The sequence below is a fragment of the Strongylocentrotus purpuratus genome, unplaced genomic scaffold (assembly GCF_000002235.5).
Source record: "Strongylocentrotus purpuratus isolate Spur 01 unplaced genomic scaffold, Spur_5.0 spur5_scaffold_2, whole genome shotgun sequence".
Taxonomy (NCBI): domain Eukaryota; kingdom Metazoa; phylum Echinodermata; class Echinoidea; order Camarodonta; family Strongylocentrotidae; genus Strongylocentrotus; species Strongylocentrotus purpuratus.
Window position 1 is genome coordinate 19,640,380 of NW_022145605.1, and position 12,802 is coordinate 19,653,181.

A 12,802-nucleotide genomic window follows, 5' to 3' on the forward strand; every position below is an offset into this window, starting at 1 on the left:
GGGACTACACGACTAGCACAACTTGTCTCGACCAAGCCACAAAACGGCTTTTTATCAAATTTCAGCAATTTAACATCAAGTTTTAAAACAATTCATGTTGTATCCATATTCATGTTGTTATTGTTCAGAAACAATAATCGGAAGAAAAAAAACTCACCGAAGAGTCATTCGTGTCAGGGGCGGATCTAGGGGGGTTAGGAGGTTTAATTCCCCCTTGGGCTGGCTAAGGTGCTTTCTACCCCCCCCCCCCCGGAATATTAGTTGGCACTTTCCCTACCCCCCCCCCCCCCCACTAAGCGAAATATTGGTCGGCGCGATTTTTCAAATGTCAACCCCCCCCCCCCCCCCCCCGCCCACGCCATAGAGAAAAGCTATATTCGCCCATTAAAATTCGTCATCCTTCGATATTAGACGACGAAATTCTCATCACCATCTTTGGTACAAGCTCGCTGATTGGCTGTTTATTCACTTGGGGCGTCATTGAGAACGCCCGTAAATTTGGTCAAAACCTGTTCTGGATTTCAGTACCTCAGCGATCACCCTGCTGTTACTATAGCAGCTTCTCGATTTTGCACACGAACCGCAGATTTTCTGTCCGCAATGAGCTTGCGAAATACCCCTAATGTTTGTCGAACTTGCAACAACCAATGTATGCAGTTTGGATTCTGTCTATTGAAATACTATTATCCTTATCAGGTGAATGAAGTATTTTGTATCGAGGCACTTCACAAAGACGTATGCATTAAATTTGGTTACATTACGAAAATTGCCTATTAAAGGGCATTGCAAATGCAATACCTCCATAGAGATAGGTACGCATTCACCGAAAAGCGAAACCACGTAAACCACCGTAAGCCTGAGTGCTCTGCTACCGCGAAGGTCTGTAAGTTGCTGAGCGAAAACTGGCCACTAATAGCGATACTGCGGTGTATAGTAAACGGCGGCGGCAGGGGTGTATTACTCAACGGTATAGCGTTCTCTCTAATCCAACCCACTCCTTCGAATGCATGTAAAACGCCACAGTTACAGCCACGCCCCTACGGCATGTATTGTGTAGGGCCCGCATTCAGCTCCTGATGATAAAAGTTAGCGTCGGTTACGGCTTGGCGCCCCAGAAGTTCCTATGATTGGTCTCTCGGTTATCGCTCTTGAATAGAGTCAATAGGTCAGTGGTATTGTGAGGGAGCAAACAACACAGTATACAAACCATTCAGGGGATCGCCAGTCATTCACAATGCCAACGCTACCCCGATAGCGTCTCCGCGTGCCCCGCTTAGACTTTTTGTTACCCTCATTTTTTGTTGTTGGGTGTAGAACATTGTCAAATACCTCTTTTCATCTCGCCTTTTTGTGCTGTGCCGCGAGTAAATAGCATAATCGTGCACATCGCAATAGCTATTCGGGCTTTTCAATGAGACCGGTCTTGCCTGTAATTGAACAGTCGTTTACATGATTCACAATGGTAAAATAAGAGAGGCTATTTTCATTCAAATTTCCAAAGGTGAATCTCATTTTAGCGTTAACCGTTATTTCAACAGCACACAGTATACAACGAATGTCAAATCCATGGATTACTCTAGGGAGGAAATATTTAAGAGTAATAAACGGTAGTTCTATTAAAATTAAAAGACTGATCTCTAATTACCAAAATGGTTTCAAAGGGTGACAAGCAATTGACCCAGTTCTACTTACTTGTACTAGCAAGGTCAAAACATTTTGCCATTATGATTTGTTTACAAACGTTAACATGTATCAAGGAAATAAATGAACATAATTAACATCAAAATTCATCTTCCTTAAGTCTGAATCAGACAGTAGTATAGGCTAGGGTTATATCAGTCGTCAGTCAGGAACATTGATGTAGTTGGCATAAGGTATGGACAAAAATACTTTTGAGTTGGCATTTCTATAAATTTCATGTATACGTCTGTACATCCCAGGGAGGTGGGAGGGACCTCCAGTTGAACTTCGGCTCATGTTGTCAAGTATTGAATCAACCTGTATATGTTAAATTGGTCGTAAGTTGTAGAATAATGCTGCATTATTACCACGGTTGGTCAATCACCATGATCGTGGCTTTCCTGAATAACAAAATTTCTATTTTTCTCGGTCAAAGGTCAAATCAGCAGAAAATATTAACGATATTATTGTGTGATAAAGCCAGCACTGCCATTAATAAAAGAGGATTGAGAGTAATATTTATTCGAAAAAAAGAGTTATAATATAAAAATGTCAAATCAACAGACGAAACGTTTTAAGATTATTAAATTACTTGAGAGGAAGAAAAGTCATTGAATGTCATAAACAATGTTAAATATTTATACAAATCAAAATATCCATAAGCAATTTTTGTTATTTCATTTCCGCTCTCTACAAAATAAGGAAATGGAGTTTGGGCTTTTTCTCACGGGTTTTGGTTTTGTTTCCACAATTGTTTATCTTCTCTGAGAGCATAATTATCGGCATCGGGGTAAACATTAATTGAATATTTAGTTTGCGCACCTTTTTTGTATATTTTATATAATTATTATTTGTGGACAATAATTACTGAAACTAACCAACTGGAAAAAAGATAAACTGTAACTGTATTTACATTCCAGTCTTGGCTTTAACCAAAATTAATTTCAATTATTATTTTTATTCGAAGCACAACAGAGTATAGATTTATTTTTTCGAGGGGGAAGGGGGGGGGAAATACATACATGTATACATGCTTGAACCCCCACCCCATCATTTCCACATAGGATTCTACATGGGCACTGTTCTCTCCCCTTTCTCTCTCTATCTCTCTCTCTCTCATTCTCCCCGGTTTCCCCTCTACTCCGTTTTAGTTTTTAAAACGTATCACCTCTAGATACTCTGTTGACAGTGATAAATTGACAATCGCGTTGCTTGATCGTGCACCTGAATAATGTTTTTTTTGGGGGGGAAATCAAATCTTTCCACCGGTTCCTTTTCTTATTCTCGTATTCTCTTTTGAAGTTCTGTTGATGTGAGCCTGAAGTTGAACGATACATTGTGTGTTTTCAATGATGTTCTAACATCGGGAACAACATTAAGCCTCCATTTTTTTTTAAATCCATGCTCAGCATGCACAACACTCGAGGGACTGAAATGCCTCAATATAACAAGGGAAATGTCACATCTCACTGGAAGGGGGTACCGTTTACAACACAAAGCACCCTCCTGCTAGCGTGGGGTTCCATCTGAGAAAAATCCCAGAGAAAAATCCGAGATTACGAATGGGGACAATGGGGATTTGTGTAGTATAGAAATCACCCCAGCGGAATGGGGAAATGCGGGATCGGATAACCATTCTAGAGGAGCCTCGAGGAAATTCAAGGCATGCATGCGGTCGAGGAAAGATGAACGATGACATTATATTTTGACAGAATATTTTCGGGGCTCTGTACTTACTCGAGGGAAATTGACCTTGATTTTGTTATGGCCTGCGCGTTTTGAGGGGAGTTATATACACAGACGATTGGAAACGAAGAATGCACACACATTCCATTCTCTTGACTGGTTCTTTTTCCTCTTTCTCAAAAATATTTCTCCATTCAGTTCTGGCTGTACTTGACTTACAATCGAAACTTGGTAGAACACACATGGGACCGACTGGCTTTGCTCGTGTATTAATTTCTTCATGGACGTATAGCACATGTGTGAGGTTTCTAGCTTTTCAAACATGTGTTTCACAAGCAATGCAAAGAATGGGACAACAATGACCCCTCGATCCTTATTTTATAACTAGCTATTACAATGTCATGATAGCGAGGAGCTTCTTGATAAATTTCTCTTATAATATATTTATAAACATATATAAATATATATTTTTTTATTTTTTAGGATACAACTTTTTTCTTCTTTTGTTTCTTTTTAAGACACGTGTTCCTCACTACACAATATATATTTAATATTATATATAACAAATCATCTTGGACCCCCATGGAAGAACAGTCTTTTCTCCCTGGCGTGACTGAACTGGGTGTCCTTCCGACTTCATTATTGTCTTCTTCTTGTCTCTTTTTACATTGTATATTATGTTTGTTCTAAATGTCTTTTTACATTTTGTTGTAAATGTTCTGTATAAATATATATCATGTTTTCATTGTGAATTCCGAGAATAAATAAATGAAATCAAATATATACATGTATTCTACGGCCGTATTTCAAAAGACAAGTATATATAGCAAATATAAAATGTACAGTGTTTGCAGTGAATATAAAGCAGACTCGTGTATTTTATTTTCGATCGAAGGATAAGTGTGTGCTTATTTGGGTTTTTACAGACGTGTATCAATCAGATATGATTATTTACGTCTGGGGACCGACCTTTAACGTCACCATCCGAAAGACGTGACCCAGTTTCGAACCTGCGTCCTCGGCAGAATCAATTTGTAACTTCCAGTGTTAGCTGGATTACAGGCGCACGCCACAACGCCTATATGGAGATGAACACATATTATGTGTTAATTATCAATTAATAAATCAAAGAAAATGTCTCGGGTTCTCGTCACCTTGAATTGGACCGTTCAATATCAAGAAAACTTTTTTTCTTTCAATTTTAGTGTGTAGGAGTATACAAAAAACACGATGAGTAAGTAGGAATAATATTTTTCTTGTGTCATTGTGGTTATGGACTCATCAAACTTCAAAGTGATACATAACAAAAACAATGACATAGGGTACATCCCGAATTTGTCTTATCTGATGTGTCATTTGTTGGTCCAGGGAGGTGAGACCTCACTCTCTGGCCGGGGGCGTTTCACAAAACTTGTCATCAGTGACAAATTACAGTTTTGTTATAAGTTACTGAAATTCTTGCTTCTGATTGGTTATCAGCATATTTGTCACTGGGTTTTGTCATTTGTCATTGAAAAAAAGGCTTTGTGAAACGGGTCCCTGGTTGGTCACTGCTTATTCTTTGTGCTGTGTTCAAGAATTTCCATCACCCGAAATTGTTTCTCGGATGTGTCATTCAATTTGTCACTGCTTTTATTATTCTTTATATTGTATTCAAGATTTTCATTTATAGCGTGAATCTACAACAAAATGCGACAATGACAATCGAAAGACAAATATTGACGGAACAAGTCGTAAAATCAGACATCCCACTCATTTAGTCATAAGTAATTTGTTTGGTATTTCATCAATGAGGACAATTTTATCACAGATGACTCATGACACAACTTGGGTCGTGGGTACGTGTGTGTGTTTGTGTGTTTCGGTGGGGGGGGGGTGGGGAGGCGGTCAGCTAGTTGCATGGCTATTTTTTGTAATGATCGGAGGGGGAGGGGGAGGTTACGCAATTTTTACGAGGCATGATTTGGAGGAGGAGGAGGGGGGGTGGGGTAACCACTCGGTAACGTTCCTTCCAATCCCTACTCCTTCTCTTTTTTCCTCTCACTCAGATAGCCCTCTTTCGCTTCCGAATATAGTCCCTATCATTCCTATCGAATCGTTGCCGCAGATGGGGTACTGAGCAAAAATGAATTAGTTTTATTTGACCATGAAATGACTTCCATGAGCCCGCAAAATAATTATTCCTCGTATGCAAAATCTTTATGCCTAAATCCTTACATGATCGGGTGAGGTGGGGGTGCCTCATGGCTGATTGGAAACGGTCACAATGAACCCCCCTTTTCCTCCCACCCGATTATATTCAAACAAGCTCATCAAAACTGCTTTCAAATCAGGATGAAATTATTGCAGCACCCCTCCCCCTGCCACACACACAATTATCGCTAAGTTATGATATTCTTTAGCAATACATTTCTTAAAGTAGGACTTAAGTTGCGTTTGTGATAATGTGTTCATTTTTTAGAGAGTCAATTAAATCTAAATCTTAATTATGACAGTCCCCCACCTGCTTTAACATTCTAAAAGGCTCGATATATCATTTTAATAGACGAAAGAGGCAGTCGTGATGCCCCCCTCCATCAGACTTTGAAACTACTAATATTAGAACAACCATCACCCCATATTCGGATACCTCGATGTGGTCTCTTTGAACTTTGTCACTAGTGCCTCACGCAATGTCATGTTTTAATACTGGATTTGCCTAGGTCCTCTATGATGACGAGAGTTGCTGGTATTCATCTTACTCGCTTCAACCAGAGGCGGCTCTCCGGGGGGGGGGAGGGCAGGGGGTACAGTGTCCCCAATTTTTATTCTGATAAGTGCCCCTTTTAATCTACAGTTAATGACCCTTTTCCGGTACGAGAAGTTACTCCTTTTCACCGTAAGTGCCCCCTTCACCGCCAATAAATCTGAGATATGCTCGTTTCAATTTGACAAGTGCCCCTTCCCCTCCTGGTAAGTGCTCTTTTCATCTCTGATGAGTGCCCCTTTTTCCTTTCTAATACATGCTCTTTTTCCTTCTTATAATTGCCACTTCCCCCTTCTCATAATGACCCCTTTAGATTACTGATAAGTGCCCCGTTAATTTTAACATGTGCCTCTGGTTCTTTTTAATAAGAGCCACTTCCCCTTCCCATAAAAGTCCCCTTTCACCTCCGATAAATGCCCCTATAAAAATCTGATCGGTCCCTTGTTTTTTTCACGATCAATGCACATTTTCCTGTATTATAAGTGCCCCTTTTTCATTCTCATGAGTGCCAATTTTCACCTCTGATCATTTACCTTTTGAATGATACGTGCCCCTTTTCCTTTCTAATAAGGGACCTATACCCTTTTCACCTCTTATAAATGCCCCGATCAAAATCTGATGGGTGCTCCTTTTCCGTCAACAAATGCCCATTTCCAATTCTCATAATTGCCTTTTTCATCTCTGGTGAGTGCATCTTTTCAGGTGTAAGAAGTGCCTCATTCCCATTAAATGTGCCTCTAATCGAAATCGACAAAGAGCAATTTCCTCTTTATAAGAAGTAATTCTTCGCTATGAGACCTCACAAATCTTAAAAATTTCCCTCGCTCGCTTTGCTCGCTCGTAAATGAATATACAGGCCATCACACCCAACTTCGAAGTATGATGCTTATTAAGCAATATCTTGTATAATGTATAAAGAGAAACACAATATTTAAATCATCCCCAATAATGAAATTATAATGTATAGGAATACAATCATACCAATGTCTACACAAATAAAAAAATAAAAAATGTATATTTTCGCTTTGAGATTTCCCTTTGTATGTGCCTTTTTTGTTCTTCCAGAAAGTGCCCTTTTTTGTTGGTGCCCCCCCCCCCTCGCACTTTGGATTTCGCTCGGCCGCCCCTCGTTTCAACAATGCACCATCACCACAAAGCACCACCGCTTTAATGACTACTATCAGCATCATCATCACCAACATCATCACCACTGTCAAAAACATCATCCACATCTTTTCTTCTCCTCGTCATCAACACCGTCACCTTCATCATCATCTCCATCATCACCATCCCCATCACCTTCGTCACCATCATTGTGATCACTACCAGCCTCACCATCCCCATTATAATCATAATCACCATTACAATCGTTACCACCGTGATCATTATCAACGTTGTCTTGATCGTTAGTATCATTGTATTTATCGTGGTCTTCATCATCATTATTATCACCATAGTGATAATGTTAATGTTACACTGAAAAGTGAAATGTGAAACCACAAGCTTGTAAGTGTAAAACAATTATGATTATTCATTATTTTCTGCAAAACAATGTAACGCATATTTTGTAAATCACTGTGTTTTCTGACCAATAAAACTTATCAAGATTTAAAATTAAAAAAATTTAAAAAATGATCACCATAGTCAACATTTACTTTACTGCTTTAACACTTTTATTCACAATCTTCTTCACGATGTCGATAAATTCGACTATCAATATGCCTTTACATCGATAACAAAATTCATGTATTTAACTATGAGCGTATTTTATTACATCGTTTCCTGGTTAAATCGTTCAGAACAGTAGCCTAATGAAGGCAAAGTGTAGCTAAAAGTTGGAATTCAAATCTATTCTTAACACAACAATATGCACATACTCGCTCATCTTGTTATATCATAAACCAATATCTTTTTTTCTGATCGATAAATTGAAGACTTTAAAATAGAAGTACAGTAAATAAGATTTACATAACCAACAACACAAAATGGCATCTAGTCAGGTGACATAGTGAACATAAATTTAATAAAAACAATCGAAATGAACGTTTAAAACTATTAACGGAAGGTTGATTCTTTAGATGGTTTGGAATCGTGCTCCATAGATGAGGACCTTTATACAAAATAGTATTCTTTGAAATATTAGATGGTATTCTACAGCATTACGTGTATTATAATTATGTATCTTACTATTTAAAACTAATTTTGATGTAATTGGAAATGGTAATAAACCTCTAGAACACACAAACATAAAAATTGCAATATTCAATCTATTAACGTCAAAAACGTTAAGAAGATTTAACTGGGAAAAGATTGGCAAGGTGTGAGCATTATATGGTGAATTCGAAATTATTCTTATGGCAAAACAAATAGTTTAGTAATAAAGTAATCATGACTGTTTGACCAAGCAATATTGTGACAATAATTGACATGGGAGAAAATCAATGCATAATATAACATAAATAGATTATAATGAAACCAGGCAGACAATAGACCGAACGATTAATAACATAATACCCCAGTCACACTTACGAGACCGACACCAGACCGTCAATAAAGAGAACAAGAAATGAGATTACTTCCAATGACCATGAACCGATCGGTCTGGAGTCCATATCGAGTCGGTATGACTTTGACCCCTGTCACACCAACAAGGCCGACATCAGACCGACACCACACCAAACAAGAAATGAGATTAATCCCAATGAATACGAAAATACGATGAGTTGTGACTGGGGTATAACTTCAATTAGCATCATAATAACAAAGAGGAAGGGCTGTATCGAATACCAAAGCATGACATCATATTCGCTCGTCATCTAAGTTACTGGGGCCCGTTCCTAAAAACCGTCATAAGTCTAACTTCTTGACTAAATCAGCGTTCCAAACAACAGTGCCTGCGCATGAGGTTCATCGCGAAATCATTCAAGCAGCGGGCTGGAGCAGGGCAAATGCAGCGTTAAGGCTAACTACGTTGACAACTTGATCAGACTAACTGATTAACTGGTTAACCTTACGGCAACATCCTCAACTGGAACACACTTAAAGGCCATTACAAAGGGAACGCTGGAATTATTGACGCATTTAAAAACAAGACAAGCCATTGTAACTTATAAAGCTCTTGTTGAGAAGGGGCTTCCCATGCCTTTCTAGATGCAATGCATGCTGCTCTTCTGTGTAATATTCCTAACAGATACGCGTTGCAACAATATAGTTTGTTGTTTTTGTGTTCATGGGTTAGAACAAGTTTTAGATCTTCGCTGGGTGCTTACATTCTTAGATCAAGATGTTTACCCGCATTTGCCATTCTCGACCCAGGTGTAAGTGGGTACCTGGCAATTGCTAAAGCTATGGTCACAACTCAGAGGCATCAAAATACGCTCGGTCGCTGCCCAGGCACCGACCTAATCGAGCGTTTGCCGTCGAGCGATTTAGGTCAAAAATCGAAGCCGACCGACTTTGAATTCGGCGCCCAGTGACCGACTGATTTCCTTTAGCGGCGATCGGGCGGCGACCGGGCTGCGACCGCTCTGTAGCCTTTGACCTAGCTGCTTTGATTTTTGACCTAAATCGCTCGACGGCGAACGCTCGATTAGGTCAGTGCCCGGACAGTGACCGCCCGCGCACCGAGCGTATTTTGGGCGGCGAGTGAAAAGTGAGCAGGCGCCGCCGATTTTTAACTGCGCGCTAAATTTTAAGAGGCGGCCGAGCGATCCCCTAAAACACAATTAGTGCGCGGCCGGCCGCCGCTCGCTGCCCAGCCGAAATTGGCTAAAAAATCGCCGTCCGCTCGCCGAGTAGGCTACTTTTGGAGGTTGTGACCATAGCAGGTAAAATGGATGCAGGGCCCTTAGGATCAACAGCATTGATGCTGATGAGACCTCTCTTGTTAAACAAACTTATTGATATAACATTATCATTAGATTATGATCAAATAAACAATTCCTCTGCATCGGAATACCCGGAAGTAGTTGACATCCTTACAATTGACTCAATAATAAGCAGTTTCCCATTTTGGTGGACATGCCAATATGTAGAGTCTGTTTGAAGTACAGAAAGCAACTCCACCAGATGCGAACACCTGAAGGTAATACCAATTCATCTTAGACTTCTCAATCTTGAAGCCCGACAAGAGTGTCATTACCGGCTTCAATCTGTTGGTGAACTTTTCGATAGTGACCGACCCTTGATCATGATTGACCCATGCGATAAGAATGGAGTTGTCTTGAGTTATGGCACTGTATGGATAAGCGTTCGATTTCTTTACGCTGTGTTTCACAACGCCGTCTCGACCAATGAGTATCTTCGTTGAAGTGCCTTTGTTGATGATCAGGGAGTCATCGAGACAGGTAATCTGCTTAGGTTCGAAACCGTCGCACTTTATCTCCCTGATAGCAGTTCCACCTCCTGGGTGGAACACTTGGATCCTCTTTGCTTTGCGGTAGCCGACAAAGATCTGATCGATACTGCCTACAGCTAGGCTTCCGACCCCGCCTTCATTGAAACACAGTGTCGCAAACCTTGCATATGACTTCACGCACTTGGGTGAGTACGTGGTGATCTTGTTGCTCACATCAAGGACAACGTACCCGCCATCAGAGAGGAATTTTACTCCAAGAATCTTGACATCGTTTAAGACTGTCTCATGGACTTGCCCATTCTCAGATATGAACTCGATCCCTCCTCCACAATACCCTACTGCCATTCGACCATCGACCGAAGAAGCCAAGGAGCTCATTTGACCTGAAAATTTCACACTACGGACCTTTTCATTTTTTGCACAGAAATTCCCGATGTTCAGGGGGTTTTGTTGGTCTGGTCTGAAGGACAGCTCCTCTGCCCGATCAGCCATTTCAGTAACAAGCTGTCCATCCGGATCCTCCCGATCTATCAGATTTTGAAGCTCACCAGACAGTGAATCACGAATAGCAATGACATCTCCATTCAGAGGAGCCTTCAAGCTGTTATCGAACAACACCCTTGCACTTTCCAGACTAGCAACCAACCTTTCATGATCACCCTTCATTTTCTGCTGGCGTTGGCAAAGTAGCCCTTTCTGGGCATCAACCTGCTCGACTAATGCTAATTTACTCTCATTTAACTCCATGGCTGATTCTTGATACACATTGGCGATCTCATCACATATTCCGTCAATGTGATCAGTAACGCGCTTTATCTGTCTCTCAATAACAGCCAGATGGATCTTGGTGGTTGCGACTTTCGCCTCGGCTTCTGCTTGCAGTATTGGAATTTTCCTCCGGATAGATCTGTTGTATTCTCCGGCATCTTGAATGATGTGGCCTTTCGTCGCGTGAAACAGCATCCGGCATCTAATACAGATGAACTTCTTGCAAGTAAGGCAGACATCAGAGCAGATATTCTGCTGTCCGTCCGATTCGTCGTGCTCCTGGCAGTAGCTGACCTTCCTCCCGAAGACAACATTGCGGTCTTGTATATCTTTCACAAACACGACAGCATGCTTGAGGTGGGCTGGCCATTTGTTGTGATTCTCCAGACACTCGTTACACATGTTCTTCTCGCATTCCTTGCAGAAATGGACCGCCTTCGAACCCGTTTGACAAACCTCACAGTCAACGAGCTGCTGGCTGTTTCTGAGATCTTCAATCAGAGACTTCAGAGGAAAATTTGTATTTAAATTCATCACATTGCTGTCTTGGACATTTGTTACGCTTCGACATATTGGACACGTCAAAGAATCGACTGTTTCAGTTTGACAAGAGCATGTTAGCATGTTGTCTAGACAACCTTTACAAAACGTATGCGAACATGATAACTGTTTGGGATCACTGAGTAATTCTAAACAAATAGGACACTTCAAAGTGCGTGAAATGTTGTGTTCAAGCGACGCCATTACTGTCAAATTTCGGAACACGAGACAAAAATAAATCTCCCAAACAATCGTGTCTTAATCATAGTACATGTAAATAAAAAAAAGTTCACTTCACTTATCTCTTTAAAAAAAAGTATATTATACATCGAATGATCTGGCATTACAAATTATACAATAAAAATACGATTTGAGGAGGAAATGGGTTTGGGTGGAATTCACACCACTTATGTTCTAACATCGACCTCTACAATATCGTCTGTATGATATCTAGTTACTACAAGGAAACACTGAGAAGCGACGAGTTAAAGATAATCTCATTTCACTGTTCACCGCTCGTCCAAACAGGTAGTTGTATGCGTTAGATTGCTTACTATTAAAGAGAGAGAGAGAAAAAGAAAAAAGTATGGTTGTCAAATGGAGAAATCTTAGAAAGATACAGGTTTTCCAGGCCAACTTCATTTTTTTTTCATTCAATGTGATAAAACCTGCATTCACTAGACCGGTTTACTAACATATTAAATATTAAGCAAATATTTACCGTTGGTGAAGGTGATGGGACAAACTATCACTTCCGAGGCGATCTGGATGTAGCTATCTTTCCTCAACTTCGCTTCGGAAAGATAGTGTTTACATTCAGATCGCCGAGGTAGTGAGAGTTTGCCATCGCCTGAACCAACGTTAATTATATTTATATTTCCACATCGGAAACATTTAACTTCTTCCGTCATTTTAGAGCAACAAGTCATCAAGTAACAGCTAGCAAACGGTGTACGATACGCACAGTACATGCAGTACTTACGTACGTATAATATTAAAGTGCGTTGCACTGTGTAGAGAGTACT